At 40.7% G+C, this 26,261-nt stretch overlaps 1 protein-coding gene across 15 annotated transcripts in view; it reads right to left on the bottom strand.

The window, feature by feature from the left end:
- ZMIZ1 (zinc finger MIZ-type containing 1) overlaps window positions 1-26,261 on the bottom strand; it is a 363,155-nt gene that overhangs the window by 85,999 nt on the left and 250,895 nt on the right. The window contains exon 1 of one of the 15 annotated variants that reach the window (XM_074907144.1): window positions 14,554-14,666. The exons of 13 other annotated variants lie outside the window; for them this stretch is intronic. The gene's annotated coding sequence lies outside the window, so the exon portion shown is untranslated. Of the gene's footprint in view, window positions 1-13,975; window positions 14,121-14,553; window positions 14,667-26,261 lie in introns of those variants that run through there. One more of the 15 variants, XM_074907145.1, reaches the window with a different exon arrangement.

The raw sequence follows: 26,261 nt of genomic DNA on the forward strand, positions 1-26,261 counted from the left end.
AGGTGTGGCAGGATATTGCAGCCCATGTGGAAAACCTCGTTGTGAAGGTGCGCCATGTGGATGCCCATGTACCCAAGAGTTGGGCCACTGATGAACATCGACACAACCAGCAGGCAGACCAAGCTGCTTAAGATGAGAGTGGCTCAGGTGGACTTGGACTGGCAGCGCAAAGGTGAACTGTTCATAGCCCGGTGGGCCCATGAGACCTCAGGCCACCAAGGTAGGGATGCAACATACAGGTGGGCTCAAGGTCGAGGGGTCACCCTCACTATTGACACCATTGCAGAGATTATCCACGGATGTGAGACGTGTGCTGCAATCAAACATGTCAAGCAGGTGAAGCCCCAGCGAAATGGAGAGCGATGGCCGAAATATAGATACGGAGAGGCCTGGCAGATCGACTACATCACACTGCGACAGACCCGCCACAGGAAGCCCCACGTGCTCACAATGGTGGAAGTAACCACTGGATGGCTGGAAGCTTACGCAGTGCCCCATGCCACCGCCCGGAACACCATCCTGGGCCTTGAGACCCAAGTCCTGTGGCGACACGGCACCCCAGAGAGAACTGAGTCAGACAACGGGACCCACTTCCGAAACAACCTCATAAATGCCTGGGCAGAACATGGCATCAAGTGGGTCTACCATATCCCCTACAACATACCAGCCTCTGGGAAGATCGAGCGCTACAATGGACTGTTAAAACCACATTGAAAGCACTGGGAGGTGGGACCTTCAAAGACTGGGACATGCATCTAGCAAAGGCCACCTGGCTAGTCAACACAAGAGGATCTGACAGTCGAGCTGGCCTGGCTCAGTCAAAACCTCCATGTGCTGTAGATGGGGATAAAGTCCCTGTGGTGTGCATGAGGAATATATTGGGAAAAATGGTCTGGTTTAGTCCTGCGCCAGGCAAAGGTAAAGGCAAACCCATCCACGGGATTGCTTTTGACCAAGGACCTGGGTGTACCTGGTGGGCGATGCTGGACAATGGAGAGGTCCAATGTGTACCACAGGGGGACTTGATTCTGGGTGAGAACATGCCGTGAATTATGCTGTGCCTTTGTAAATTGTTATTCTGTTATTGTTAACTGCTAAATGGCAGCTGGACATGATGCAGATGGTATAGAATAAAGGGGTGGATTATGTCCTGGTTCAGCTAGGATTGGGTTAAGTTTCCCCAGCAGGGAGGGGGAAGGGATCTCCAGGCAGGTTATTCATACCATGCTGATGTCAGGTCCAGCGGGGCAGCGTGGGAAGCTTTTTTCTTTGTGGCTTTGCTGGCGGGAAGCATCGCGAGCGAGCTGTCTGTAAGCATTGCGGTATTTCTCTGTATATCTTTTGTCTTGTTCACTGTTATCACTGTTTACTGTTGTTATCGTTGCTACTGTTGTTGTTCAGATTGTTTATCACACTGTTGTATTAAATTTCTTCCTATTTTAACCCAGGGTTTGTGCCCTATTTGTGTCTGAGGGTGGGGGAGGGACAACGGCAACGTGGTCTCCAATCCCAGCAGGGCCTAAACCAACACAACTACCAGTATGTTTTCATACGAACTACATGACAAACTAAAGGCACAATCTGAGTTTGAATACACAGTGTGAGATAGCAACAGAACATTTCCCAGAAAATGGTGCTTAGTGAAAAGATTGGAAAGTTCATATCAGCAGTAAGAGATGTAGCTACTTCCAGAAGTATGTTTCTTGCCTCTTCCATTCCTTGTTACCGTTTCAATAAATATTCTGCCAGAACAACCACCCTCAAACAGTTTGATATATGTGCCTATTGCAAATACAATTTGTATCAGCAAAGACAAGTGATCTTGCTAGTTTATAGCTTATACTAATTCCTTGAGTGAAACAAGCTGCATCAGCAAAAGGCAATTTTTGTTGTAGAACTATACTTACACTAGCACTTTTGCCTGTATTGAGAGTTGTAAATAAGCGCAGTCTTATTGACTGTGTTTGACATTTCCATGCTCACACAAGTTTTATGTGTAGATCTCACTTAAGGTGATCTCATCCTCACTCCATGAAACTCCTTATAATAGCTTAATGACTTTCTTCCAGGCTTCAGAGAAATCACTGAAACCAGGTAACAAACTATCTTGCAAAAGGTGCATGCTTTTCCCATCATGTAAAACTTCAGTGGAGAGTAGCTAAATTTTCACAGCTGAGATTACCAAAAAACGCATATGCAGCTCTGTGGGAAAATTTGAAGGGGTTGTACAAGGTAGGCAGAAGTTACCAGTCTGATTGCTAATTTATAGCAGCTGAAGTTTAACTTCAATTTAAAACATCAGCAATTCCACAATTACCAGAGAATTGTTGGTTTGTCAACCTTTTCTTCTCTCTCTTTTTCCTCTTTTCCCCCACTTACTTACAGTACTGTCAAACCAGAACACAGGTCTATTCTATTTCCTATACAGGTAGAGCTATCTTCCATCTTTTAAGGGAGAAATTACAATAATTGGAGGAAATCCGATTATGGATTATTTTGCTGCTTGAGTCAATACTGGTATATGTAGATATTACTACTCATGCAGTATGTAACACAATCTTCAATCTCTAGTGTAATTAGGAAGAAAAAGGGGAGTTAAGGACAGGCCAGAAATATCTTAATCATTAATGAAATCTGCAGCAGAAGCTTCTGGAGAGAGCCGTTTAGATTTTTTTTTTTTTCCTTTACCTTAGGGTTCTTGATTGATGCAAAAGTGATCTCAAAACAGATTAAACAAACAATGAAAATACATATGAGAAAACTCAACTGTAGACTCCTGTTTTAGATGGTGACAACTGGTAAAAAATTTAGCAATGTCTTAGTCTGTTAACAATTTAAAGTCCTCTGAAGAAGACTTTGAAAAATTTGCCAGATACTGAGTGAAACTGTCTTGAAATAGCATAAATTAAAAGGGTGGCTGATGGTGATTCCACTGATGGAAAACCAAGCACCACAATTAGCCTTCAGTTTAAGGTAACAAGCACTATTTAAAGTGAGATTTTTGAAAAATTATCAGCTGTTTGACATGCTTTGTGAAGTTCAACAAATACAGACACATTTCAGTGTAAAGACAATGAATAATAAATATTACTTTCACACTAAGACATTAACTTTCATATTGCAGTCAGACATTTTGACAGTCAGGGTACTGCACAAATGCAGGCATAGAAGCAAAAAGTGAGGCAATGTTAGGGGAAAGTGCCATTATATATTAGACACAGTTGAAAGCAGTCAGAATTGAGCTGAAGAGGAATTAGACAGACTACTACCTAGGACTTCACTAAAACAAGAGATGTTTAACTTGCATACAGTATTGTTTTATGATCAGGCTCTGCCTCATTCAAATAAATTCCCTCATTTCACTCTGCTTTGGGTCACCCTGACACCTTTTGCAATTTGTATATCCTCAAACTGATTAAGTGGCTGGAAAACCAAATGTATATTTCAAATAATATATCTGTCACCCAGTATTTTGGATGACTTAGGCAAACTCAGTGTTAGGGACATGTGCTCTGGCTACAGGAGAGATACTTATAATAGAGAAGTAGGAAGCCCAAAGTAAACACACTGGTTACAGAAGCCATCACAACTGAGAATCAACACTGAGGATTAAATAACCTCAGCATTAACAGAGGTCCTGTTTTCCAGCGATCTGCATCAGGTTTGCTTGACTTGACACTAAGAAGAACGCTGCAGAGAATCAGGACTGACGAATCTGGCTTCTGTGGAAAGCTGCTTGCCTTACTGCTAAACTGCTTCTTCCTTGCTGTTTAATAAAAACCTATTAAAAAGTATGTATCTGAGGTCTTTGTCATCCACCTAAATAAACAACAGTGAGTACTGAAAAGAGACGTTCATTGCTCCCCATTTTTTCCAAGCTGTTATGTCTTTGCCATGAAAGTAGAAATAACAACAGTTCAGGTACTTCCTCTTAAGACAGCTATACAACCTTTAAAACATCCATTTCCCAGGAGCCAGAAAAAAATCCTAAATTTTCACCAACATGCAGCTACTGCCTGGGAGGGGTCCTCTCCTCTCCCTTCACTAAGCAGTTAATTCCAATCTCCTTTGAACCTTTACAAAATGCTGTGGACAATTTTATTCAAAAAGAAAACTGTTGATGACATGTCTGTCACTTGTATCACAAGCACAGAAAACAGTGTAATGTCTGTCTTGCTACCACAAGCTCATAATTTTTGCATCTGCTAGAAACAGCTGATGAGATCATTCACTAGACTGTCCTGAAGTAAAAATATTAGCTGTCAATATACTCAAGCTCTTGGATCAGAAGGGACAGCCAATCTCATGACACTTTCCAGGACTGCCTGATGACTGATTTTATTCCTACATCTCCACCTCTTCTTGCTTAGTACAGTGGGAACCCTGAGAGATTCTTGAGATTTGTACACCAAAGCAAAGAGAAGTACACCTATAACTGTAGCAGGGTCAGGATTTTGAAGCATTCCAGATCAGGATTTACTATTGAGTGAAATTGTTCTAAAAAATAAAACAGGAATTAATTTTCCTGGAGGATGAGTATTTGTCTCAGAGGCCAATTTCTTGCAGTACCTATCCCCATTAATGTCATGTCAAACAATCCAAACTTTTTTTTTCCCAATTATTTTAATTTATGGGACTAATGCCTACACAGAATTTAGTATCAGGAACCACATTTTCTTTTACCTTTCTTGACTGTGCTATATGAGAACAATGGAAATGTAAAAAAATCTCTGTAATAGAAGGTATTTTCCTTGCAAATGAAATGGCTGCAGTGCACTTCCCTCTATCACTTGTGTATAAGGTCTCAAACAAGACATATTTTTGAACAGCAGTATTTTATTAGCTTTATTCTCTTTCCTCACCTTGCTGGTGGTAAGAAACTGAGTCAGCATGGCACTACTTCAGAAGCCAAAGTAAGATCACCCTTTAACTACAAAAAGCAGTATTAACAACTTGCAATAATTTGAAGCGAACAGCTCAGATGCAACAATAGGGAAACTGCTCTAAAGTGGGACTCAGGAAACAGGCTCAGATAAGATGATTGCTGAACTCAGCTAAAGGCTGTGCATGACATGGTCAAATCACCTCCTCTATCACATGTTTCAGTTTCTATTGGATATGACACATGTACTGTCTCTCAATTCAGAAACATTACAGAAACTCTCATGGTCTCAGACCACCAGGCACTGTGTTATAACCACAGGGTAACCACCAAGGTGCTACAAAACTGCTTTCAGTATTTTCATAGGTAACTGAAAACTAGCAAAAGGTAAATCCTCTCTCTAGTACTATCCTCTGCTCAGGATAAAACACAGAGGTGGTAAATATGACTTAACTGTGCAGTGTGTTATTTTCCTCCCCACGCTTGCTCTGAAGAAGACATTTGTTTCCAGAGGTGTTGGTTCAGCACCTTCTGTGAGCACTACACGCTGAGTCCAACCCCCCCCCCCGAGCGAGCCTGACATTCTCTCCTGACTTGTGTCAGCTGTCAGTGCACACTGACTGAACAACGCACATAATGAAGTGTCCTTATTCCCTTATGTAAGGGAACAAGTTCCCACTGCAATATCTGCAGAGCTTAATCTACAAGTGCAAGACAGAAAAGAAGCCAAAAAATAAGACATCTGTTACAGAACTGAGAAGACTCCCCACAAAGATGCCAAGGAAACATATTTTTTTTTCTCCACCCCCTCCACCCTTCAAAAGTATTAATAGGAAGTAAAAATAAAACAAGCAAGAAAAAACCCTTCAACCAGGTCAAATATGTGTTCAAGTGGAGGTAAGAAACCACTTAAAGCTCTCACAGTATTATAAACCCCTTTGACAGGTCTGATAATTTTAAAGGCCTAATTCCATTACAGTATCTGGCAGCCTGCAAGGGCCCATTTTACTAACCATAGGCCACCAGGTCATGATAGATGTTGACAGAAAACATTAAAGGTTAAGTAGATGTAAGACCATAAAACATTTCAAGATGTACAGTGCCAACAGTGCTAAGTAGCAATCATGGCACTGTTTGAGAGGAGAAAAAATAGTTGGGTCTTTCCACCAACTGCAATCCCAGGGAGCCCTAGCAGAATCAGCTGTCCAGGACAGCCAGCACTGGGCATGCTCACATGACATGAAAATCCTCTTTGCAATATCAAAGTCCAAATTTCATATGTTACTTAAAATTCATCAAGTGCAAGATTGGATTAATTGAGGTTAGCAAAACATACCCATACAATAGATTTTTCACTAGTCCTCTTCAGCTGGGAAATACTGGCAGCTGCTGTGCAGCCAGTAGCTGTGGCAGTGCCACAGAGGAGTTGCAAGGCAGGAGACATCCAAGCAGCAAGGTCAGGCAACCTGCAATTGTCTCTGTGAAACAGTACAGCATTCTGACTTGGAAAAGCAGTACTCAGATCCTCACCGTGATCAGGATCTAAGCCAACAGTTAAAACAATTGAGCAAGACACAGTAAATTTGTCTTAAATCCCCCTGCAAAACTTATTCAAGAACAGTGGTGTAATCACTGTAGGTGGCAATGCGCACTTCAACTCTGCCTGAGTATTTATGTAACACATTTATGCAGCTGCATCACCAACAATGTAATTTTGATTGCTTACTCCTTAAAGGTGTCTAGATATAATGACAATGGCCATAATCACAGTTAACCTTATTCCAGCCATTATATATAAAACCTAGTATTTCACGTTCCAAACTATTTAATGGAAAGGAAGATACTGCACAGATCACTGTCTGTGTGTGGAAAAGGCTTGGAAACTGCTCTGCATACTCTCTTCTATAAGGTACTATAAGAATAGCCACAAAAAAATCTTTAGGTTTTTCTTTTCCTTTTTAAAAAGAACTCCTCTGAGTGACATCTATCTGGCTAATAAATTGCCAACACCACAATTAAATTAAAAGCTGTTCAATACGTAAGGGGGAGGGAGTTGACTACTGACCAAATCTGACATACAAATAGCTTGCTAATTTGTCAGCAAGCCAAAACAAATGGAACGGGTTGGCCACAGGTGCAGGTAAATGCCTCAGAAATAGACATCAATAAATCATTTAGCTCTCTATAACATTTTAGATTACAGTCATTTAACAAGAAGGACATTTTTGCCTTTGCAACGTGATTCATGAGTGCTTTAAGTAAGCCATTTTAAGTCAACACTTAAGATGGGATTTTAAAACTTCCTTTTTCTGATCTCTTATACCCCACTCAATTTAGCAGAAATTATAAACTGTATCATGTGTTCTTCTTATTGCAAAATACATAACCCAAGATTACGGGGTATTACATACTAATGATCAGCTAACTCTCCATGTCTAAATCTCTCTCTATGAGAGAATAAATCCCCCCTGATTTTTTTTATAGATGTAGAGACAAAGAAGAGGCTTTCTGAATGTCAGGCAAGCCAGAAAGCCAACATAGTGGTCTCACTAAATGTAGAAATGTGTATGGAAGGGTGAAAACTGTGGGTCATCATGTATTAAACGTATTCCTTACAAGTAAAATCACTTGGGCCTCATAATACTCCATCTCAAACACTTCTTCAAGAAGCCAGCCACTGGCTATCTTCTCTTTCTGCTCAAACACCATCTGCTGGGTCATTTTGCTGTGAAAATGATACAAGGAGCCACAAATAATAACAGACAGAAGCTTAATTGCATGTTCAAAACAAGGTCACCCTCATATTAAAACCAGAAACACAAATAAACAAAGACCATCTATGCTTCTGTTTTTCAAAGAGCTTAAAAGTATATTCACAAGCCATAAAGTAATTTAGTAAAAAGGTTAAAATCTTTTGTTTGTAATGGACTAAGCTACATAAATGTTTCTGGTTTTAACCTGATTCTAATGCAACTTTTGCCTAATGAAGCGTGTTGCTTGACAGCCACAAATTACTTTAGGTAGTCACTTTAAGGATCTTCCAGGTAAATCGGTCAACTAAACAATGACAGTATTTCCACCCTGAGGAATAGTTAGAAAACATATATAGCCATTCGGAAAACTGACTGGAACAGGACAATTTAACAGTGATGGTCTATTTGCAAGAAGGCAACATGGTTTAGAAGTTTCTTCCACACTAACCCCATAATTGTCCTATTGCTAGAAAAACAGTAGGAATGCATATGGATGAAAAGATGTAGGAACACGAACGACTGGTGCTTAATTCCAAAAATATGCCATTTTATTACACCTAGGATAGGAAGAGTTTTTACACACAACCAAACATGACAGCCAGGCTCACTGTCAAACACGCATTATAAATTAGAGCTAATAGACAAATCTGGACAGAATCCCAGTTACAGAGTCAAAGTTCACTAAGGTATTATCAAACTTACCAAAACCACCAAGGGTGTGACACAACCCTGTGGCACATCTATCTGAGCAGGAAGGCTGGAATTAAAGCTATGGGCAGCAGCAAAACAAGAACATTGAGAAGTATCCACAGTAGACCCTATATTGTGGTTTAACCTCAGCCAGCAACTAAGCACCACCCAGCCGCTTGCTTACTCCTCCCCTCCTAGTAGGATGGGGGACAGAATTGGAAGGATATCAGTGAGAAAATTTGTGGGTTGCAATAAAGACAGTTTAATAGGGAAAGCAAAAGCCACACATGCAAGCAAAGCAAAACAAGGAATTAATTCACCACTTCCCACCAGCAGGCAGGGGTTCAGCCATCTCCAGGAAAGCCAGGCTCCATCACGTGTAACTGTGACTTGGGAAGACAAACGCCAACACTCTGAATTTCCCCTCTTTCTTCTTCTAAGCTCTGCTCAGCAGTAACGAAAACACCCCAGTGTTATCAACAGTTTTCAGCACAAATCCAAAACATTGTCCTGTACCAGCTACTAGGAAGAAAATTAACTCTATCCCAGCCAAAACCAGCACAGTCCATTAACAGAACCAGAGACCTACAGCTGCTCAAGGCAGTCAAGTAACAGCCTGTGATCAATAGAAGCAAGTACTGCTGTCAGATCAAGCAGGATCAAGACTACATAAGCCACTGCAATCTGTATGAATAAGTAAATCATGACAGGCTCCTCTAAAAGCCATGGTGTTAGGGTGATGCTTGAAAAACTCAACTTTCTTAAACAGTTGGATAGTGTCAGTAGATAAGACAGTAAAAGCACTGTTAACACCTTCTTTGAAGTCTGGCTAGAATATGGATAAGTAAGTGGCAATAAATAAGTGGCAAAAAAATCCACAGTATTTTTTCTTTTCCTACTACTAATGCAGAAAAGGTTGTTAATAAATTGTCAAATATATTAAACCACTAAAACAAACAACAGGTCAGTAAATCTGGTCAGCAGAGCTAGCTGAGTACTGTAGTCACATGATAATCTCCTATTAGCTCACTCTGTTAGCTTCTTGGGCTTGAAGTAAGAAAATATACCCAAAAATAAGTAAGGGAGTGATTTTATGAGCATCCCAGGTTGCCCTAGTTCTGCTTCTGTTGAAGCTCTACTTCCTTAATTTGTGACTAAGTTAGGTCAGAATGATTTTGAAAATCCAGTGCAAAAATAGTTTTAATCATAAGCATGTGAAAGAAGGAACCCATCCAGGTACTATAACATTATATTTAAATAGCTTTCTAACAGTCTTGTATTTACCAACAGTTCTGGGTTTTTGTTTGCTTACAGGATGTCAACACAGACAGGAGTCCAGCTTGCCTACCTCCTGAAATTTAAGGGATTTAAGAGGTGTAAGTGGCACTCAGGAGGTAAAAAGAACACCAACTACTAATAAGAAAATTCAATTAAGAGGATTACAAGTTGATAAATGTTAAAGGTTATTTGTCAAACTGGTGAGAGCTGTACTTCAGTTATAATAAACAACAAGAATTAGAAGCTTAGCTAGGTGTCTGAACATTTTATTGGTACTAATAAAGACGACTGAGAACAAAACTAACTTTTTTTCCTGGAATAGGTAGAACTGCCATTGGTCACACTGGATTACTGTCAACAGAATGAGTCTCAGCAAGCTAAGAATCAGTATTAGTAACACACTCCAGAGAATGCAAGACATTGGAGAATGATGCAGGTCAAGAACTGGAGAAATGTATATTATTTATTATAGGTAGACTGAGTGGCAGCCTTCCACACTGCTGAAGTAACTACTGTCCCAGAGTCACTCATTTTATTTTAAAACTACACCTTGTCTTGATTTTAAGGAGAAAATTCTTCAGGGAACTTCCAATTTAAAATGGGGAAAATAACCTGTCATGTGTTCTTTCTGGGCTTGTCTCTGTACTGAATCTGCAGTGGAAGAGCCTATGCGCATGCCAGACTGGCTGGCTGCTTTCTCATTGATGATGAAAGGATATGCACTCTGCACCATGCCTTAAAGCCTATTACTGCTTTGCTTTATCATGCAGTGGTGTATCTCTGATAATTACTGAAGCATCCATTTCATCTGAAGGCTAGTTCATCCTTTTACGTTCTAGTTTAACAGGTTTTGTCACTAACTTCAAATTATTCCAATAGTGAAGAAGTTGACTTTTAGTTACTTCTTGAACAACTGTTTTATATACCTAAACATCCTTTTGCTAAAGCATTTTAGAAGCAGGTATACTGGTGGAACTTTCATCCCCATCCTGCCGTTAGAAGAGTCAAGAGATATTAACACAATATATTTTTTCCAGTGTGTTAACTTTTACCTGGTTTTATAAAGATCTGTTTGGTTTGGTTGCTCAAAAAAACCCATCTGTAACTCCACACTACAGTGAAACAGATGCCATGTATAGTGTTTTTCACAGAACTTTCTGGTTTCTTCTGGAAAGGCAGTAGAAGAAAAACCGCCCACAGCAAACTCTAGGAAATTCAGAGGACAGGCAGTGGGATCATTTGTTACAGCAGTATTTTTAAAACCCCCAGGATACATCTATGCTGCACCATATGCTGTACCCTGCAAGGTATCGGAAGTAGTAAACCATCCACTCAGCCTGCACTGCTATCCACATGGCCCAGCTAGGTTTCTGACACACAAATTAGATGACCCAGCTCTAGGTTGGATAGCTCTGAACTACAATGCAGTAATAGCTGAGCAGCACAGGGAGGAAGCTACTTTTCCCCACCTTTTGATTTTTTTCCTTGAGCAAAAGGAAAGTGGCTCTCTGTCTATCTGCTTACAAGCAGTTTCACGGCAGTCTGTTAACAACAGCAGCTGCTTCTGCTTGTTCCACCCAAGACAAAACAGAAGTTCCACTTGCAAGAGCAGCCTCAGAGGAAGGTATTTCCTGTGGCAGTCTCTGTTCTCAAACTGAAAGGAACAAAACCAGAGAGCATCTTCATTGAGACCTCTGGAACATCATTTTAGCAATGTTACACATGGTAAGGTTTTGGGTTTATTTGTGCTCCCCCCTGGCTAGCTCCTTCCCTGATTAGCTAGCTCTTTTGCCATTTAGTATAACATTCTGTCTTTTATTGTGAGAAAAATAAATCACAACTGTAAAATCCCACAGAGTGAGTTTCCTGTTGGCTGCACTCTTGTAAGATTTCTCGTTGCTGTTGATCAGTAATACCCCTTTTGCTGGTGTCCTGGTGACGAGAAAGCAGCTTGCGTTTTACATAGCACCAGTGACAACTGAGGATGACATGGGAACTTCTGTGTCCTCAGCTAACATTGTAACATAGAGAAACACTGTTCTCTTGTCTTAGTTACACATCTTGTAACTGGAGAGTTTTGGGGGGCTAGATTGCTATATTAACCTTTACAGCAACAGAAGGCCTGTTTTGCCAGACCATTCTCTCTAAATTATCTCACTGTAATTAATACAGTACCTGTTACTACAACAACAAATTGTTTATTAACTGAGCCCAAAGTATCCTCCATTATTCTCTCATTGTTGGTTTGCACACTCTTCTTTGCTTTGTAACCAACAGCTGGTCCCTGTGCACTACGTGGGGACAAGCTTTCCCCAGTGTTCCTAGAGCAACAATAAGGGTTCCAGGACTAAAATGCTACTTTCAGGACAAGTAATACCCGTACGAGTGCATGTGTTTCACTAAGTATGAACACAGGAACATTTCTGCCAGGACCAATGAAACACTGATGTGCACAGATCTGAAATTTGCGCCCATTCTACCACAATCTGTATAAGATTAAAAGTTTAAAACGCAGTTTCAAACCTCTCTTATGATCATATTTTCAATTGCTACCATGACACTGTACCTTGCACATTCAGATGACTTCTTCACTAGCGAAATACCACTGCATTTTCAGACATTATTTCCCCAGAGATTTTCCAGAAGGGTAAAAGTGGGGTGGATGGGAATAAAATTAAGTCGGTTTTTTACATCAAAATTTTCATCTTAAATTCAAAACTGAGCCTTTGGTAACACTTCTTAAACTCAAAATGAAGCGTTACTGACCAAGTTCTTCTGAAGTAGATTTGCATAAAACCAAACACTTGTTTGCAAGTTCTACTGCACCTCAGCTGCCATCTTGATTTAAGTGCTAATCAAAAAGGGGAACAAAATCCTGCTAAGCGGATCGGTGACAGCACAGAGGAAATACGCTTTTGCTTGACTGAGAGAAGCTTCTACTTTTATGCGTGATTAGCTGCTGATAATTACTTTATCAATATAACTGTAATAAAGTTCTAACTTGAGGAAAAATTAAAAGAAATATTAGGCAACTTAGAGCAATTTTAGCTGGATCTTAATTTTACATACTTACATTTCCAGGTAGTGTTTCAGCCATGCTAATTGTTTCATCCCAGACTAATGACCTGGTTAGCTTAACTTGATTGAGACATGACTTCCTGAAAGAAACCGGTCTCCACAGTAACTTTTCTCTCCAAAATCTAACAGATTTGCAGAAAAAACATCATCATCATCATCTGTAGTTTTATGAGCAAAGATAAGTTGTTGTCATAAACACGGGTTCAAACTGGCCAGGTGACCCCAGAGATCTGTCTACAGAGAGCATTTATTTCATCAAAAGTTGACAGATACTAAGGGTTTTTCAACCAGATCTTAATCATGGGCTCACCTGAGCTCAGGGGAAGTAGTTCTTATGATTTAAGTCAACACCTGTTTTGGCTTCAATGGACACAGGATCACTGACGACACTACTTTAGGCAAAGTCTGTTTCACCTTATGCAGGGATTTTACTGATCAAAGAGCTGCTACATACAATGGCAAGTCTGTTCCCCCAATGCACCATGCTGTCAATGTCTGAGTTGCAAACACTGAAGCTCTATAGATGCCCTGCATTTTATTTTTACTGTACATTAATATATTTAATTTTATTCAGTTTTAAGTTAAAGTTATTATTTGCTTTAGTCTGTGTAACTAAACCAAAAAATAAACCAACATGCCAAGTTCCAGTCTGGCATCGCTAGTTCAAAACTTTTTGAGAACTTCATAAATGATATGCAAATTAAACAATCTTTCTAGCTTTTACACCGGCAAAGAGATAAACAAGACACCTGTCAACACAAGGGGCAAAAAACTTGTCAACCTGAATACCCATGACTGCCACTGATACTAATACTTCTTCAGGATCTTCTTTGAAACCACTTGACACAGTGAGTTCTGCATGGCAAGGTCTTTCTAAAGAGAGCAGAAATGAAATGGTGGCAGCAGTATTGTCATTGCTGTTCGTTGAACAGCTCATCACGTTCTGACAGGGCCAGACCGGTTAAAGTTGGAGAAAATGCCACTGATAATTGCCGTTGCCTTTTGGCTTTATGATTGCAGATACAATAATCAAGACTCTTGTAAAATCTAAACGGTTCACTCCCTAAAATGAAAATACGGTGAAGTCCAGCTAAATTAGCCAGCCGTGAAAACCCCTCCGGCCCCCCTCTGGGGCAGCCCCAGGCCGGCACCCCCCGCCGCCGCACACCACCTTACCCACAATGCACCGCGCGCGCGCACACACACACACACACACACACGCGCGCGCGCGCGCACACACACAGGCACAGGCGTCCCCGCTTGCACACGCACGACCCCCCGCCCCCCAACTCACCCACAAGTTACATGTCATTCAGGAAGGCCGGTCCGCCTCCGCTCCCCCTCCGCGCCGGAGAGAGGCCACATATGTCTGCAAACACTTCTAGGCAGAAAGCAGCCAGTGCAGAACAAAGACAGCCGGGGTTGCCTTCATCTCAGCACAAGGCAGCCAGTAGCTATTTCCAAGCTTGTTCGCTCTCCCCCCTCTGAGGGCACCCTGCTCTGTTTCTCCCTCTCTCTCTCCTCCTTGCCTGTCCAGCTACTGCACACAACACATCAATTATTCATTGCTTGTCTCCCGGTTTCCAGGCAAAACCAATCACAGATGGAGTCTTGCTAATGGGCTCATGCCGTACTTGCCAACAGGCTATTTGTGCTCAAGCTACAACCCTCTAGAGACAATAAAGAGAATCAGGTTAAGCTTTAAAACTTCACACGTACGCGAACAGACCTAAAACGGCAATATCCATGTAAGCATCCCTGTGACATTGCTTAGGAGTACGTCTTCGGTACACAGCACGGCAGAAGGCTGCTTTGCTGCTTTAAATCTTCTGAAAGGGTTTTAAAAAAATCAAACACTCAGAAAAATCTCACCTCAGCTGCATGTTACTGATATTGATGGTTTTCTTTTCTGCCTCTAGTGATCCATCTCTTGCTTTCCCATTACACCTCTCCCTCCTTCTCTCACACTCATGCATGCACGCGCGCGCGCGCGCACGCACACACACACACACACACACACACACACAGAGCCACTTTGCCAGAAGGAAGAGAGAGAAAGAGAGAGGAGGGAAAAAAAACCACCCAGGCAGCTCACATTTCAAACTTGCAAGGAGGGGTGGTGCTTAAAACGCTAGGACAAAGCCTCTGTCTCTGGCATCCAGCCAAAATACTAAAATAAATCCCCTCGATCAATTAATTGGAAGCAACACTTGTTCGAGTCCACATAACAGACCATTAAGGACACTGGGGCTGAAAAGTCCTTAGATTTGGGAAATATTACACACTTGTTTCCCCCCTACCCTGTTTGCTGAATGCTGTTGACTAAATCCATCAAACTAGTCATGCTAATTAGCGTCCAGAGCAGCCTCGGCGGCGGAGCAGCGCCCGGGGCGGGCGGCCCCCGCGGCCGGGAGTTTCCTTCCGGAGCGGCCGCCGCCCCGCGCCGGGCAGGAGGGGCCGACGGGGCTGCGGCGGGGCTCTGGCGAGCCGGGGCAGCGCTGGCTGCCGTCCCTCGGGCGAGCGGCGGCAGCCACCGGCGCAGCGCTGCCGCTTGGCGGGGCGGGAGGCATCGCCCCTCCGCTGCGGGGGAAACTGAGGCACGCGGGAGGAGTGGGCGCTGCCCGCTGCACCCCCTGTCACCCGCGGGACAGCCTTGCTTGAGCTGCTGGCTTGGGAGTTTGGGTTTTGGTGGGGTTTCTTATCTTTTTTAAGAGTTCAAGCCCTTCACCTCCTCCGGCCGCCCGCTGCTCCAAGCGCATCCCCCTTTCCCACGCCACTGCGAATTCAGCGCTGCCCATGGAAGTTTTAAACAAGTTTCACGTATCATACCATGGCACAACAAGCCTTCGGTGGTGGACAACCCTTCAGCTGACAGTGTCACAGGAGAGAAAAAAAACCCAAACCACACCAAACAGGAAGCTACCGTGACAATTCTTTCGCTCCCTCTCAGAGGGAAAACTGGCAGTTTTAAGTTGTGGCCGGCCGAGCACCAGCCTTTTCCTGCCAGCCTCCTGCGGTGCGGAGCCACTTCCTTCCCCGGCACAACCTGCACAAAGGCACCTCCACCTCTTAAAGGCGCATCCGGCCCTTTTGCAGTGAAGCTAGCCTACAGGTTCCAGCGAAAAACCGAACCAAATAGAAACAACAAAAAAAGGATTTAAAAAAATACGGGCTCTCCAGAAAAATTCGGTGAAAAAAATGGCCTCAGCTTTCCATGCCATGCTTACAGTCACTTAACCACGCTTTGTAAACACCTGAGCAGAGAGTCTGCAACATGACAGATTGGAGCAGCAAACTATCACAGATATCAAAGAGCAGCTCTTCTCTGAAAAATGATTCCACAAAAAAAGCATTGTCAGATTTCATGTTCATTTTTTTTCCCAAGGATTCTACTTCAAACAAGTAAAAGGTATGTGTGCTTTTTGCCTAACTTCCACTCCTGACTTACGACTTCAAGGTCAGCCTGCCAGACAGGGTTATTGCTTTGCCATCAGACTAAGCAGTACTGCAAACCAAACCCTCCATAATACTTCTGTAATTTCACAGCTGCACAGGCCTGCCTGAAGGAAGACTTCTTAACAACATGGCTGCTACAGGTGGTACAAAACAAGCGCTGGGCCAGTATCCACAGCGGAGAATCTGTAGAGCCCAGGCAAGCCTTCACCTGGGTCCTCAGAGATCGAGGTGATCCCACGGGGCTGCTGGAACAAACACTCACACAAAATGCAGCTTCCACTGCAGTTGATCAAATTCGAGATTCAGTCATGCAAAAGAAAAGTACCACTGCTTTTATTTCCTTTCAGAGTGGACAGATGCTTTAAAGACCTGTAAGTTATACAGCTGTGCTGGCAGAATAGATAATAGCAAGCACGAGTTTTGGAGGACTGGCAAAGCAACAAGAGAAGTATGGCAAGAATCCCAAGCAAAGACCAAATTCCCTAACTGCACTGAGCTCAGACTTGGTGGATGTGAATGAAATTTATCATTGACCATAACTCTACATATATTTTACACAGACACAGAATGTACATTTTTGTGCTTGTTTCAGGTTTTACTGCATTTAGTTGTTTTTTTTTTTTTACACAGCTCATAAGCTATCATGGTGTTATTTCATATTTCAGAAAAAAACACAAAGCAACATGAAGAACATATCAGGCAGTTGCAAGGTCCCAAATAGCGAGGCTGCCTCGTTCCTCATACAAGCCTCAATGAAATCTTCTTTTCTGAAGAAAAAAATTATCTTGTTATTTCTGTATAGAAAATTCATATTCCCCAGTATCCTTTGTTTTTCTAACTACCATCATAAGATTGCCTTTTTGCTCCCCTCTGCAATTAAATGCTCTTTCTAATCTAGCAGCATTTCTCTTTTAAGCTGCCTGTCTTTTCAGCGGAAGTGGTTTAGACAAATCACTTATCTAAAAATTATGTACTTACTTCTCCTTTGACAAATCTTCATCAGGTTTCTAATCCCACCCTGCCACTTGAAATATCACTTTCTGTGATGACATTCAAGTCACAGTTGTCAGAAGCATCAGGCTCTGTAGTTAAATGGATTAAGTCACACTTCATAGAATGCAGTATTTTGAAAAAGGAGTGGTTTATCACTTGTAGAAATTAATCATAACAGTTTTTTCTCTAAGGCAAATTCCCAATCATTTTTAAAGATTACTATGTTTAAGTCCCACTGACAGCAGTATGTCAAATTACATCACAGAGAAGGTTATCTCAGGCAGTGATAACTATTAACAAGACTCACTGAAGACACCTACTACTGGGAGAAGCAGGTCTGTACTGGGGAGCACCTTTAAAATGCAGGGGTGGGAGAGCAGACTCTTTGGCCCTGCTCCGTGCGGCTCTACTGAGGCCCCAGGGATCCGGCAGTGTGGTGGTGTGTCTGGCTGCTCTACTGCAGGGCCAGCCAGCCGCTCCGCCCCACAGGGACAGGACACAGAGGGTGAGGGCATCGTTCAGTCCTGCAGGGGGGAAAGAGGAGATGCTTGTCTGGCCCACCTCTAGCTGATTAAGAGATGAAGAGATGAAATATTTTCAAGGAAGTCCCATTTACCCTGAAACAGCTCTTGTCAGTTTACCGTTTGTTGTCAACGCCAAGCAATATTACTGATCAGAATCCTCCCAAACCTCAATCCTGTCAGTCACTGCTTGGCACAGTAACAAATCACAACCAGCATCAACATGGTACTGCTCTTTTCTTTCTGCACCAAGACACTTCTCTCTCAAGGAGTGTATTTTAAAAAAGTCAGAAGAGCCCATCCTTAAGTCATAATGGTGCCATAGACCTGCATACCCATGGAACACTGCTTCTTACAGTGAACAAGTTACTGATGTAGACAGATTTGTATGTTCAGATGCCTTTGACTGCTCAACATAAACGGCACGATGCTTATCTCCAACTAATTCAAGTTAGATGGCCTTTGGGTGTAATTTTTGCTTCTCTCCCTACTTACCCCTCTTTGGTGATATTGCAAAAATGAACCAAATACATGAACACCTGTAATAAAGACAGACCACCAATAGGAAAAGATGAAAAGGCTGCAGAGGGGTGGAGATCAAATCCCCCTTTTGGATGCTTCAGTATCAAGTAGACTGTACAAGGGAGGACATCATCATGTTCTACTGTAATTTCATTATGAGAGGTGTGCAGAGGAAAGAACAGAAAAGTTGTTCAGAGAAGGAAAATGTAAGGGTTAAGGAAATTCTCTTCAAGTAGCTGTAATACCAGTTATTGTCCACTGAATCATAATATAACCCTTTAGCAATGCAAATTTTCTATGACCAAAGATTTAAAGGTTTATCTTGGGGACCAATCTTTATTCATCAGAGTTTTGCTGTGCTGCTTAACACAGCAGGGTAGTTCCTTACAACATTTGTCTAGAGCAGGTTATTTGCCCAAGAATTAGTTCCCTGGATATGTATATATTTTACTATTGATTCAAAGGATTCAAAAAATTCTTTAGAAGGCTTACAATTACATAGTTGAAATACACAGAATACATGGAGGCCTTGTGGATTTTTCCTACTATTTCACAGTAGGTTGAGTCAGTTGAAACTGTTATAAATCACAGGGCTGCATCCCAGTCAGAAACCAACCGTGTACTTGGAAAAAAATAAAAAATCCCTTGATTCTTCATCAAGTGTCTTTCATGCATAACCCATTCTTCCAGAATCAATCCAACTCCATCCAGAGAGAGGTGTGAGAGGAAAACCCAGTGTAAAAAACAAAGTAAAAAAGACTCTTTTATGTGGTTTAGTCCTGTCTTGTTTAAATCAAGGATTACTACATTGCAGAGATTACTATGACTAAAGTACTTACCCTTCTGTCCCCTTCTTTGTCAAGCTTTATAAAACAAAGGTAGGAAAGTTACAAACTGTAACAACACATCATTTTCTTTTTTCCTGTTGCCCATGACCACTGTTTGCATGTGTAGCTAAATGCTTTGACAGTCCCTCTGATCCAGACTACACAACTGGAAACACCAAATGCTGTTTTGGATGCACACAGCAATTGGACTGAAACACTTAAAACATTCTGAAAGAGAGTTACGCCCTATTTAACTTCCAAGACCATGGAAATACTCATGTTCTTGTTACCCCATTATGAAAAATTGTTCCTTCAAACCTATGCAGAGGCTTGGGATAGGCCTCTAGGCACCACAACGAAAACCACTTCTGTCAATTGCCATACTCTTTGGAAAAGAAGGTCTACCTTAAATCCATCTAATAAAATGTAATGTTGCAATTTTCTAATCTCTATTTCCTTCCTTCCTTCCTTCCTTCCTTCCTTCCTTCCTTCCTTCCTTCCTTCCTTCCTTCCTTCCTTCCTTCCTTCCTTCCTTCCTTCCTTCCTTCCTTCCTTCCTTCCTTCCTTCCTTCCTTCCTTCCTCCCTCCCTCCCTCCCTCTCTCTTTACCACATGCAGGAAAACAAAAACATCTATAAAATTACAATTAAATATGGGGGGAAAATCCCCAGAATTACAGAGTGAAACCATATTCATAATGTTCATATCTTTGGTCCTCTTCACAGCTACATTTTTACAGAAAACTGAGAAGCAAAGGTAACCAAACCATGCAGAAATAAAGAATGAAGGACACTAAGGAAAAATCACATCTGTAATGTAGGATGACAGCCAGGAGAGAGGCTTTACAGAACTAAAAAAAAAAATCACTGTATAATGACAGCATCAGTTCAGAGTTGTCTCCAGGACTATTCCACCTGCAGTAGAGCTACTGCAGCTGCCTCTCTCACCCCAACTTGTCCATCAGGCAATTCTAAAGACAGGCAGAACATACCCCACCTGTGATTCTCTGCCCTTCTTTTACTGTAGTTATTTTGCTACAAACACTAATAAATGTTTTTAAAACTGCTTTTTGTGACATGGGAGCTTTATTGTTTTTCCAGATTTTAGAGATGTCTTAACTTCTAGATGCTTCCCTTCAAACTCCTTGGTAAACTGGGACATGGCACAAAGGTCTTCAGTGCTCATCTCCACTTTCAGTGTCTCTTTTGGCATCTGGGCTAGAGTTCATGACATCTCTTCTAGCAAATCAGACAGAAATAGAAATTAACTGAAGCCCTTTCGATACCAAATCCAATTTTTCAGCACGATCAAGTGGATTTCTAAAACATCCACATTTTTCAGTAACTTTTGATTAAATATTTTATACCACATCTTGCAAACTGCCCAATTTTCCTCATCTAGTTTAGACCTTTTTAGCCTGCTACCACTTTGGGGGAATATCTGATCAGCTGTTTCTTTAGCTTTCAAACTAATCATTTAGCATTCATATGGTTCTACAAAGGACTAAAAACTTTGTTATACATGAAGCAAGACTTGAGGAATTTCTAAGAAAGTTTTACTATGCACTTTAATAAAATATTTTTTGCTGCTTTTTGAGATGGTCAAGATTATATTCGCAGTCAAAATATTTGTTTTTATCAAGCATATAACTATTCGTAGCTGAAAACCCACCTCTGGCAAGCTGTGGGTTAATTACAGCTAAGCTTCCTCTCTTCCTGCTTAACTGTTGAAGGGGATAAGGAGGCAGCTCTGAAGACAGCAACCTAATCAAGTCTCACTGAAAGAAGGCAGAGAACTATCAAAACAGCAGCTTGTGAGGCTGTGTAGGACTAAAGGGATGAGAAAGAGAAATGAAACTGAAGCTTTGGGAAGTCCTGCTAGGGCTCCTGGGCTTTTCTTAGCATTGTAAATCCAGTTTGTGCTGTTTTGCCTGTTAGAAATATTTTTCAGAAATATAAATTGTATGAGTATTTCTCATTAAGATCTCAAAAGAATAATCCCTCCATGAAAATACTCAATTCCAGTAACTATTTTCATTTAGTTTTTCCTTCTAGGTCATACATGCATCTCCAGTTGACAGTTCTTACTCCAGCCCTGTCCTAGGAAGCAGTGGTGTCAGCAGGGCTGCTCAGGCTTTCTGAGGAGCCTTTTTTTGAGTCATCCTCCCTTCTGCATAATCCTGTTGGCCTCATTTTACTGAGTGTCCCTAATCCAAAAATGGGCTTGAGAGGAAATCTAGGCTATTTACTTATATCCTTTTTTTATTATTATTTTTTAAAATCAATCCACAAAAATATGGAAGGTATCAGTAGTGAGAAGGAATATGTGACACAAACACCCTGAGTGGGGCATAAATGGAATAAGAAAAGATGTAAAGATAAGATATGTCCTTCGTTAGCCACAGTATTTACACCCTGTACATGGGAAAGTTAATGACAGAACCCTTTTCCTGTGTTGAGTGAACTGTGAGAGCATTCAGATGAGAAAGTTGAGATGCAGTGTATTTTTCATAATTAAAAAAAAAATAAGAAAACAACACTGAATGTCACTTTCTCTAAGACAACTGCAGAGACTAGAAAACCATCAGAAGTTCACAGATGTTTAAGGATGCCATATCTAACATATGAGAGGTTAAATAAATAAACAAATAGATAAAATCTGAAGTTACGAATTAGAAGAAAAGTTACAAATTGGCACCACTGTCTTGGAAAGCTTCCATTCTGGGATACAGAGACATTCATCCTTTGGAGGCCAGCTCATGCTTCTAGCTTTGTATTTAAACAAATCCATGTACCATCATCATACACTTTTCTATCAATCTGCCAGAAAGCCTTACAGAGTTATTTTTAGCAAACTGGGAGATATAGTTTAGCTTGCAAAGTAGCCTAATAAGGCAAAATGTTCTTGGTGAAGACCAAATGCAGTCACTGTCACAACCTATACACTAATCAATCTCTAAGAGCGTTCCTTAATTTTCCCCACTTGCTGTGAAGGATTTACTGCATTAGCGACAAGATAGAGGAATCTTTATCTTTTTGTTTGTTTTGATAATATACAGTAATTGCAGAAGAAAGGAAATGGCCTGAAAAGAAAGTGGGTTCGCTCAGATTCCCCAAGGGAACATTTTGGTAGACAATCATTTTAAGAGAAACAACAGGTTGAGAATCAGTTTTTGCTTTCAGAAACAGCCAAACTCTGGTCTCAGTCACCTCCAAATACTTCAGACTTCATGCTTTTTTAGTGCCATGTTTCCTTCTACCATGTTGACAGTGGAACAAAGCTTTAAAGTGGATATAAAGGACTCTCAGGTAGTATGTGTATGCTTTACTAGATGACTTTGAGAAAAATACTTATTTTGACATGTTGTTGCTGGGGGGGGGGGGGGGGGGGGAAGAAGGAACATAATTCTGTAACAATTTATGACAACAAGATTAAAACTAGCAATTAACACAGACTTCTTATCTTTAGTAATTATTCATATACCTGTTTAGCTGATTATAAGTAGTAGCTCCAGGCTGTCTGCCTGCATTGCTAGGACACAGACAGCAACCTTTGCTAAATTGACTCCACTGGCTATGCTCATGCTGCAAGAGCTGTTTTCAAGGACAGATGTACAATGTTATATGGGTAAAGAGATGAGCAAATTAAAGCTGGGTATTCTGTCAGGAAAAGGACTGAAGAACTTGTGTCAGCATTTCCCTACATTAACAGGGCCTCAGATTTTTAACCCTTTATCACCTATTACTTAGATTTAAGAAGCACCTTCCTCATATAGATAGCACAATTGTGTCTTCTCAAATAAAATAATGAAAATGCAATAGCTCAGAACAAAATACAAGGGCATGCACTATACATAAGCATATATCTATATATAGATATGGAGGGATTCACAAAGAGCTTTTAATCCTTCTTAAACTGTGATTCATTTTAAAGCATCCTAGCCTGTAGGTTAAAGAAGATGAGAACAGTAGAACATGAGTTACCGAACAGATTATTGCCACACAACACAAAAGCCTCCCTCAATTTGAGATCATCAATAAACATCCAGCACATTCGTACCCAAAGCTACACTCGCATTTGGGATTTTTCTTTTTACCATCTTAATACTGCATATTTCTGTTTAAAGCAGCACATGTATTTCTTTAAATGATGTTGAAAGTCTTTTAGACCTACCCTGCTCTGAGAAATATTTAGCAGATATATTACAACCACAGAAGAGAGCTACACTGGCAGCTCCTACCCAAGCACAGACACAGTTCATACTGGCAAGAGGATATGCCATTGCCTCTATTAGTTCCCCATTGAAATTAAGTTTGTAATAAAGGGATTATTTGATCTCACTAAAATAGGGCTTCTGGCATGTATATAAACACATCTTATTTTACTAGAGGACTTCCAGCATAAATCTAGTTTACTTTGAGACTAAGAGCAAGTCTACACCTTGCAATGATGTGAACTACAAAGAGTCAGGGGCCATCAATGCCTTCCTGTGCAGCAAGCCTGTCTTGTACTTTGACATCGACTTCAGTCCCCAAAGCCATACAGGACACTATTATCATACCCAGGGACTGTAAACCCTTCTTGGCAGGGATAATTAACTTGGGCACCTTGCTATTGACTATCCCATTTCTGAATCCAGAGCTAGGTTTGTTGCCACAGTCTCAGGGTCTACTGCATTGTGCTGTATCTCTACTGAACTATTTTCCTTCCCTTCAGAAACTCCTCTCAGTAAAAGTTTCTTTTTGATTAAGAAGAATCACCAATTGTCACATGGGACCTGCTCCTTTTCATATAAAAGCAAAATTAAAGAGGTTTTTCAGAACTTCATTCTGGACATCTTTCCAGGAAACTGACTAGAATCTAAAATAGCCCTTAATTCTCAGTGCAGTGATCAAACAAAAGAACGGTGTATTTCCAACAACTATAGCTATTACAAAATTTCCAATAACTAGGCAATGCAGGAGACAAAAGTAGAAGGTAACATATTATCAATGTTTTATTTGAAATGAAATAATGTTTATTATGACTATTGAAAATCACCCCCACTCACTGATGTGAATAAAAAATGCCATAGACAGCCATAGGAAATCTAATAAAAGGAACAATCCTACACAGGAAATTTGACAAAAGACCTAAGAAGCTTCTATTCTTTAATGTAGTGAATTTCTGCATTCATGACGCAGCAGAGAAGCTTATTAGGGGCTTTAACCTTCCACCCTTGTCCCCAAAACACACTTTCCTATAGAAATACTAAAGTTCACACTTCAAGATTTTTTAATAACTTCATCCATCTGTTAAATAATTTACATTCTGTTAGAATATGCAGCAATAGTATAGCTATGAAAATATATATTTCCATAACCTGGAAACCATCCATCAGTATTTAAAACCATTTCTTACTTTTCTCCTGCAACATTGCATGGATAGTTTCACAAAGATAGTGCTTTAATGATGTACAGGCACCAGAAAGGAATCTTGTCTATAAGAGACACTTTGAAATAGCTTGATCAAGTCAAGAATCTTTCTACTTTCACTATGAGTGGCAGGAACTGCCCTCTTTTTAATCAGTATGCATCAGATAAGCTTTCTGTCCACCAGATACAACACATTACCTTGGCCTGATTGTCCACAGCCAAAAGATTGAACACTGAGAACTGAACAGTTAAAGACAAAAGCTTTAGGATGAGAGGTTTGATGGCAACCTATTTTTAATGAAGCCTTCAGAGTAAAAACAGAAGAATTTTGTGTGTTCCCTTAAGCTGTAAATGTGGTTTTGCTTTTTGTTTCATATTTAAATCCACTGGAAAGTAAACGTCAGAGCTGAACATATTCTTTGGAAGCTTAACCAGACATGCATTTTTTAATCATTTAATTTCTTAAAGTACTTTAAGAATATGCACTGAAGCATCTCCCCTTTAACTACAAAAACTGAAGTGAGAGTTCAGGTGTAACGGGTTACTTAAATGAAAAATTACGACCTGGAGAAGACACTCAAAAGAGATTAAAATTTTGGATACTTCAACTTGAGAAAGTATAATTGGGTCTGATTTTCTAAAAGTGCTAAATCTCCTGCAGCTAGAAGTTAAGCATCTTCAACATATGTCCAGTTGAGCATCCAAGAACTGAGGTACCACAGGTCATTAATCTGCTTTGGGAATTGTGGCCTGTATCACCACAGCTCTTAACTTTTAACCAAACAGTCACTGTCAGCTCTCCAAACTAGTTACTGACTACAGCACCTTTATCATCAAGATTTTAAATTAAAAAGTGCTCGCAGGTTATTTAAATGAGGCTTAATACACGTTAGCGTTACTCTGCAGGCCAGTTATCTTGGCCTGGAGGACTGCTGCCTGGAAAACGCCATGCAGTCTTTAAAATGACTCACGCCAAAATCTTTCTTAAAAAGGAAGTCATATACTTTCATACCTGCAAAGAAAAATTAGTAGATTCAAAGCAAATTGCTTTTACCAAAGGTAGGAGAAATAAAGTTACAAAAGTTTTCTTTTTACTTTAGGAAAGAGAATAGCACACAAATTTACAGAAATAAATGTCAATGCAAAGAAGAATTTGCCTTATGCTTAAAGATAGTTTCTGTGATGAGGGATCAGAGATACTAAACCTTCAGAAGGCAGGTACTTCCAAAAAAGAAAAGACTTCCTACAGCACCTCAGATCTCATCAAAACCATTCCTGTTTTCTCATGCATAGGATGTCCTCTCCAAACAGCCTTTCTCTGGCTTTGAATCACCATTACCTTCTCTGAAGACATTCTTCTGGGTGAAGGCCTATAATTTTAATATTTATAGCACAAAAAAAATTAGGGTTTATATTCTACTACTATCTTCACTCTAATCTGCCATCTCTTTCTGGGATTTAATGGTACCTCTTATCTCTGCTGAAGGAGTGAAGTTCAGCAAACTAAGACTCCTCACTTCTAGCAGATCAGAAGGGTCTGACAAACTCCTGTATCAAAAATCACAGAAGGGGAAATGGAAGCCAGCTTTACAAAACCGGAACAGCAACGTCAATGACTACCCTTCAATACTGCTCCTCAACAGCTACATCATTTAGGAGAGAGAAATGGCTGGTTCAGCAAGCTGAGAAGACTTCTAGGTCTTCTAATGCTCTTGGATATCTTTTCACACTTCTGAGAGTAAGGGGGAGAAAGATGTAAAGAAACAGAAATTTGGTTCCTCAATTATTTTTTACATCGATGGAAAGGGAAGGATGGGAGAGAGAGAATCCTCATTTCTCAGTAACAAT

This window comes from Athene noctua, chromosome 5, assembly GCF_965140245.1.
Source record: "Athene noctua chromosome 5, bAthNoc1.hap1.1, whole genome shotgun sequence".
NCBI classification, from domain to species: Eukaryota; Metazoa; Chordata; class Aves; order Strigiformes; family Strigidae; genus Athene; species Athene noctua.